Here is a 7,164-nt window from a genome sequence, read left to right on the forward strand (position 1 = left end):
CAGCATGTTCAGGCACAGACAGATTAAATAAACGACCCTTAGGGTATTTACTACCCGGAATCAAATCTATGGCACAATCGCACTCCCGGTGCGGAGGTAATGAACCAAGCTTAACACAGACATAGCTTTCCAGTCAAGGACTGGGTTATGAGATTGCAGCCATGGCAATCCAAGCACCAACACATCATGTAGGTTATACAGCACAAGAAAGCGAATAATCTCCTGATGATCCGGATTAATCCGCATAGTTACTTGTGTCCAGTACTGTGGTTTATTACTAGCCAATGGGGTGGAGTCAATCCCCTTCAGGGGTATAGGAGTTTCAAGAGGCTCCAAATCATACCCACAGCGTTTGGCAAAGGACCAATCCATAAGACTCAAAGCGGCGCCAGAGTCGACATAGGCATCCGCGGTAATAGATGATAAAGAACAAATCAGGGTCACAGATAGAATAAACTTAGACTGTAAAGTGCCAATTGAAACAGACTTATCAAGCTTCTTAGTACGCTTAGAGCATGCTGATATAACATGAGTTGAATCACCGCAATAGAAGCACAACCCATTTTTTCGTCTTAAATTCTGCCGTTCACTTCTGGACAGAATTCTATCACATTGCATATTCTCTGGCGTCTTCTCAGTAGACACCGCCAAATGGTGCACAGATTTGCGCTCCCGCAGACGCCTATCGATCTGGATAGCCATTGTCATGGACTCATTCAGACCCGCAGGCACAGGGAACCCCACCATAACATCCTTAATGGCATCAGAGAGACCCTCTCTGAAATTCGCCGCCAGGGCGCACTCATTCCACTGAGTAAGCACAGCCCATTTACGGAATTTCTGGCAGTATATTTCAGCTTCGTCTTGCCCCTGAGATAGGGACATCAAGGCCTTTTCCGCCTGAAGCTCTAACTGAGGTTCCTCATAAAGCAACCCCAAGGCCAGAAAAAAGGCATCCACATTGAGCAACGCAGGATCCCCTGGAGCCAATGCAAAAGCCCAATCCTGAGGGTCGCCCCGGAGCAAGGAAATCACAATCCTGACCTGCTGAGCAGGATCTCCAGCAGAGCGAGATTTCAGGGACAAAAACAACTTGCAATTATTTTTGAAATTTTGAAAGCAAGATCTATTCCCCGAGAAAAATTCAGGCAAAGGAATTCTAGGTTCAGATATAGGAACATGAACAACAAAATCTTGTAAATTTTGAACTTTCGTGGTGAGATTATTCAAACCTGCAGCTAAACTCTGAATATCCATTTTAAACAGGTGAACACAGAGCCATTCCAGGATTAGAAGGAGAGAGAGAGAGAGAAAGGCTGCAATATAGGCAGACTTGCAAGAGATTCAATTACAAGCACACTCAGAACTGAAGGGAAGGGAAAAAAAAAAAAATCTTCAGCAGACTTCTCTTTTCTCTCCTTTCTCTGTCAATTAATTTAACCCCTTTTTGGCCGGTCAAACTGTTATGGTTCTCAATGGCAAGAGAACATAGCCCAGCAAACATAAGTACTAGCTCTTGGAAGGATGGAAACTAAACTGACCATGAACTAAACCTGCCGCACAACTAACAGTAGCCGGGTAGCGTTGCCTACGTTTTTTATCCCTAGACGCCCAGCGCCGGCCGGAGGACTAACTAATCCTGGCAGAGGAAAATATAGTCCTGGCTCACCTCTAGAGAAATTTCCCCGATAGGCAGACAGAGGCCCCCACATATATTGGCGGTGATTTTAGATGAAATGACAAACGTAGTATGAAAATAGGTTTAGCAAAATTGAGGTCCGCTTACTAGATAGCAGGAAGACAGAAAGGGCACTTTCATGGTCAGCTGAAAACCCTATCAAAATACCATCCTGAAATTACTTTAAGACTCTAGTATTAACTCATAACATCAGAGTGGCAATTTCAGATCACAAGAGCTTTCCAGACACAGAAACGAAACTACAGCTGTGAACTGGAACAAAATGCAAAAACAAACGAGGACTAAAGTCCAACTTAGCTGGGAGTTGTCTAGCAGCAGGAACATGCACAGAAAGGCTTCTGATTACAATGTTGACCGGCATGGAAGTGACAGAGGAGCAAGGTTAAATAGCGACTCCCACATCCTGATGGAAACAGGTGAACAGAGGGGATGATGCACACCAGTTCAATTCCACCAGTGGCCACCGGGGGAGCCCAAAATCCAATTTCACAACAAATAAGCATATTTAAACAGAGCTTCCCTTTATGGGAGGTGAGGTCACTTGAACGTTACAAACATGGTTAGATATCATAGCAACATGCTATAAGTAACTTTTCTTACCCAACCGGGTATTCTACTTAGTACAAATGCTCGAACAATAATTTAACTTTGCCTTTAAGGACGTACACTCTGAATCCACTAAAGACCTTCTTATAATCACATCATAAGGCAATTTAACTTTTTCATTCTCCTTCTTTAAATCTGCAGGACCGCCTGTCCTAACGGCACCAGACCTTCTGCCTCTCCTTTCTGTTACAGGACCACCCCGTTCAGCCCGGGCCTACTGCCTTTTCAACTACTATACACAGTATAGAACATAACATTACTTTCAGTTTTGGATCAATGAGCCATCTCTATATGGCTCCTAAGAGGACTCACTAACTAACCCCGTACGGGTTCACTGTCTGTCCCCATGTTTCTATCAACATTATTAAACATTTTTCACAATTAACTTGTTAAATACACATAACTTCTTCATATAAACATCATCATCATTTCCTTCTTTCAAGACATTATTACTATCTGTCTTAAAGCAATATCACCCTTTAAGTGCAACAGGTGAACGTCCCCTTTAAGAGGTGACCAAGTCTCTATGAGATAGCATATCTTCTCAAGCTACCAGTCCGTACTCAGCAAAGGCTCCGGTGCGGTATCTTCGCAAAGAGTCTCTTGTTAAGTAAAACCAGTTGGGAGCACCTTTAAGAAGGTGCAAACTATTTACAAGCAGTTTGTATCATGCACTGTTCATGATTGCGGCAGTTCTGGAAACTTGTGCAAAACTTAGAAAAAGTAAACAAACAATAGGGATCCCGGGTCAACAAAGGGACCCCTTTAAGAGTTAACCCTGGACGGGTCTAGCAGCAAAAATCAGGAAACGAACAAACAGTTAAGGAACTATTTACATTAATGAAGCGTTCTTGCTTACTCAGTCTTGTAGTGTAGGGGGTGGTCTCCTTCCAGGCCTCACCCGGCCAACGGGCCGCGTTGGTACAGCAAGGGCCGGTCCTGGCTCCAGCAGCGACAGGATCCCTCGCCGGGATGCCCTCCTTGCTTGTGGGCGAGCGCGACCCAGGGGCACACGGTGAGCCCGGACTTCTGGAGGTTCCACGGGGACAGGTTCCATCACCTTCTCTGCAGGAGACTCGTCTTCAGATGTCCCAGTAGCAGCCTGGAGTGCGACACACCGCTGGACGCCCCGAGCCATCCAGCCAGTTTCGCCAGTTTCTCTCCTCCACCGGGTATAGGTCACTGCGTCGCCAGGCTCCAGGTCGGAATCATACCTTCCCCCGCAGGGCTCTACTTCTTCCCGGTCAACACGGACCTGTAGTGGCTCTCCGATCTCCTGGATAACTCCCCTTCCCTTTCGGGAGTTGAAGGACACCACGACACCCCAGTGTGACGGTGGGGTCTCCGCGACGCTTGTCAGATCTACCTGGGCTGCAGGTTGGGGTCTGTTCCGCCATGCTGTCATCAGACGCCGCAGGTGTTCTGCCTCCGGCAGGATCCTCAGGCCCTGTACCTGCAGCATACCTTCAGCCGCGGCCGGGTTGGGAGGAGCAGGGGACACCGGAGACAGGCGGACCTCCGTGTTGTGAATTAGACTTTTTTGGCTCCCTCTTGTGGTCACTAGTGATATGACTCTGGGATTGTCTTTCCTCAGTTTGGCACCCACCTGGGTCGTTAGTCCAGGGGTGTTGCTATATAAACTTCCTGGTTTCTCAGTCCTGTGCCTGGCATCGTTGTAATCAGTTCCTTTCTGTTTGCTCCTGTCTGCTGGTCTTGGATCTTGCAAAATTAAGCTAAGTCCTGCTTCCTTGTTTTTTGGTTATTTGCTTTGCTCTTATTTTTTGTCCAGCTTGTACTAAATGTGATTCCTGATTTTGCTGGAAGCTCTAGGGGGCTGGTGTTCTCCCCCCGGGCCGTTAGACGGTTCGGGGGTTCTTGAATATCCAGCGTGGAAATTTTGATAGGGTTTTTGCTGACCATATAAGTCATCTTACTATATTCTGCTATTAGTCAGTGGGCCTCTCTTTGCTAAATATCTAGTTCATTCTTACGTTTGTCTTTTCTCCTTACCTCACCATTATTATTTGTTGGGGGCTTGTATCCAACTTTTGGGGTCTTTTCTCTGGAGGCAAGAAAGGTCTATCTTTTCCCTTCTAGGGTTAGTTAGTTCTCCGGCTGGCGCGAGACGTCTAGAACCAACGTAGGCACGTTCCCCGGCTGCTGCTATTTGTGGTGCTAGGATTAGATATATGGTCAGCCCAGTTACCACTGCCCTATGAGCTGGTTTTTTGTGTTTGCAGACTTGGTATGTACTTTTGAGACCCTCTGCCATTGGGGTCATAACAGTATGCCAGGCCAAGGTTGAATGTTTAATGCATTGCAGAAGTGGGATTACAAGAAAGGAAAGTCTGAGTTTTTTTTTTTTGTTTTTTTCTTCTTTCCTCTCTTTTTTCCTCCCCTTTACCTCTGAGTGGCTTGTGCTTGCTGCAGACATGAATGTCCAGACTTTGATTACAAGTGTGGATCAGCTTGCTGCTCGTGTGCAGGGCATACAAGATTTTGTTACCAGTAGTCCAATGTCTGAACCTAAAATACCTATTCCTGAACTGTTCTCTGGAGACCGATTTAAGTTTAGGAATTTCAGGAATAATTGTAAATTGTTTCTATCTCTGAGACCCCGTTCATCTGGAGACTCAGCTCAGCAAGTAAAAATTGTTATCTCTTTCTTACGGGGCGACCCTCAGGATTGGGCCTTCTCGCTAGCGCCAGGAGATCCGGCATTGGCAAATATTGATGCGTTTTTTCTGGCGCTCGGATTGCTTTACGAGGAACCCAATCTTGAAATTCAGGCAGAAAAAGCCTTGCTGGCTATTTCTCAGGGTCAGGATGAAGCTGAAGTGTATTGCCAAAAATTTCGGAAATGGTCCGTGCTTACTCAGTGGAATGAGTGTGCTCTGGCCGCAAATTTCAGAAATGGCCTTTCTGAAGCCATTAAGAATGTGATGGTGGGTTTCTCCATTCCTACAGGTCTGAATGATTCCATGGCGCTGGCTATTCAAATTGACCGGCGTTTGCGGGAGCGCAAAGCCGCGAATCCTCTGGTGGTGTTGTCTGAACAAACACCTGATTTAATGCAATGTGGTAGAATTCAGACTAGAAATGAACGGAAAAATCATAGACGTCAGAATGGGTTGTGTTTTTACTGTGGTGATTCTACACATGTTATATCAGCATGCTCTAAACGCCTAACTAGGGTTGTTAGTCCTGTCGCCATTGGTAATTTGCAACCTAAGTTTATTTTGTCTGTGACTTTAATTTGCTCATTGTCCTCCTACCCTGTTATGGCGTTTGTGGATTCAGGTGCTGCCCTGAGTCTTATGGATCTGTCGTTTGCCAAGCGCTGTGGTTTTGTTCTTGAGCCGTTGGTAAATCCTATCCCTCTTAGAGGTATTGATGCTATGCCATTGGCGGAAAATAAACCGCAGTTTTGGACACAGGTAACCATGTGCATGACTCCTGAACATCGGGAGGTGATTCGTTTTCTTGTTCTGCATAAAATGCATGATTTGGTCGTTTTGGGTCTGCCATGGTTACAGACCCATAATCCAGTCTTGGATTGGAAGGCAATGTCTGTGTCAAGTTGGGGCTGTCAGGGAATTCATGGTGATTCCCCGCCGGTGTCTATTGCTTCCTCTACTCCTTCGGAAGTTCCTGAGTATTTGTCTGATTACCAGGATGTATTCAGCGAGTCCAGGTCCAGTGCTCTTCCTCCTCATAGGGACTGTGACTGCGCTATAGATTTGATTCCAGGTGTAAATTTCCTAAGGGAAGATTATTTAATCTGTCTGTACCTGAGCATACCGCAATACGTTCGTATATCAAGGAATCTCTGGAGAAGGGGCATATCCGTCCATCCTCTTCCCCTGTTGGTGCGGGATTCTTTTTTGTGGCCAAGAAGGACGGATCTTTGAGACCTTGTATTGACTATCGGCTTCTGAATAAAATCACTGTTAAATTTCAGTATCCTTTGCCTCTGTTGTCGGACTTGTTTGCCCGGATTAAAGGTGCCAAGTGGTTCACCAAGATAGATCTTCGTGGTGCGTACAACCTTGTGCGCATTAAGCAAGGAGATGAATGGAAAACTGCATTTAATACGCCCGAAGGTCATTTTGAGTACTTGGTGATGCCTTTCGGGCTCTCTAATGCTCCTTCAGTGTTTCAGTCCTTTATGCATGATATTTTCCGGAAGTATCTGGATAAATTTATGATTGTTTATCTGGATGATATTCTGTTTTTTTCTGATGATTGGGACTCGCATGTAGAGCAGGTCAGGATGGTGTTTCAGGTTTTGCGTGAGAATGCTTTGTTTGTTAAGGGCTCAAAGTGTCTCTTTGGAGTACAGAAGGTTCCCTTTTTGGGTTTTATTTTTTCCCCTTCTGCGGTGGAGATGGACCCAGTCAAGGTCCGAGCTATTCATGATTGGACTCAACCCACGTCAGTTAAGAGTCTTCAGAAGTTCTTGGGTTTTGCTAACTTCTACCGTCGTTTTATCGCTAATTTTTCTAGCGTTGTTAAACCTTTGACGGATATGACCAAGAAAGGTTCTGATGTTGCTAACTGGGCTCCTGCAGCCGTGGAAGCCTTTCAAGAGTTGAAGCGCCGTTTACTTCGGCGCCTGTTTTGTGCCAGCCTGATGTCTCACTTCCCTTTCAGGTTGAAGTGGATGCTTCTGAGATTGGGGCAGGGGCCGTTTTGTCGCAGAGAGGCCCTGGTTGCTCTGTAATGAGACCATGTGCTTTTTTCTCTAGGAAGTTTTCGCCTGCTGAGCGGAATTATGATGTTGGCAATCGGGAGTTGTTGGCCATGAAGTGGGCATTTGAGGAGTGGCGTCATTGGCTCGAGGGTGCTAAGCATCGTGT

This window comes from Ranitomeya variabilis, chromosome 1 (assembly GCF_051348905.1).
Source record: "Ranitomeya variabilis isolate aRanVar5 chromosome 1, aRanVar5.hap1, whole genome shotgun sequence".
Taxonomy (NCBI): Eukaryota; Metazoa; Chordata; class Amphibia; order Anura; family Dendrobatidae; genus Ranitomeya; species Ranitomeya variabilis.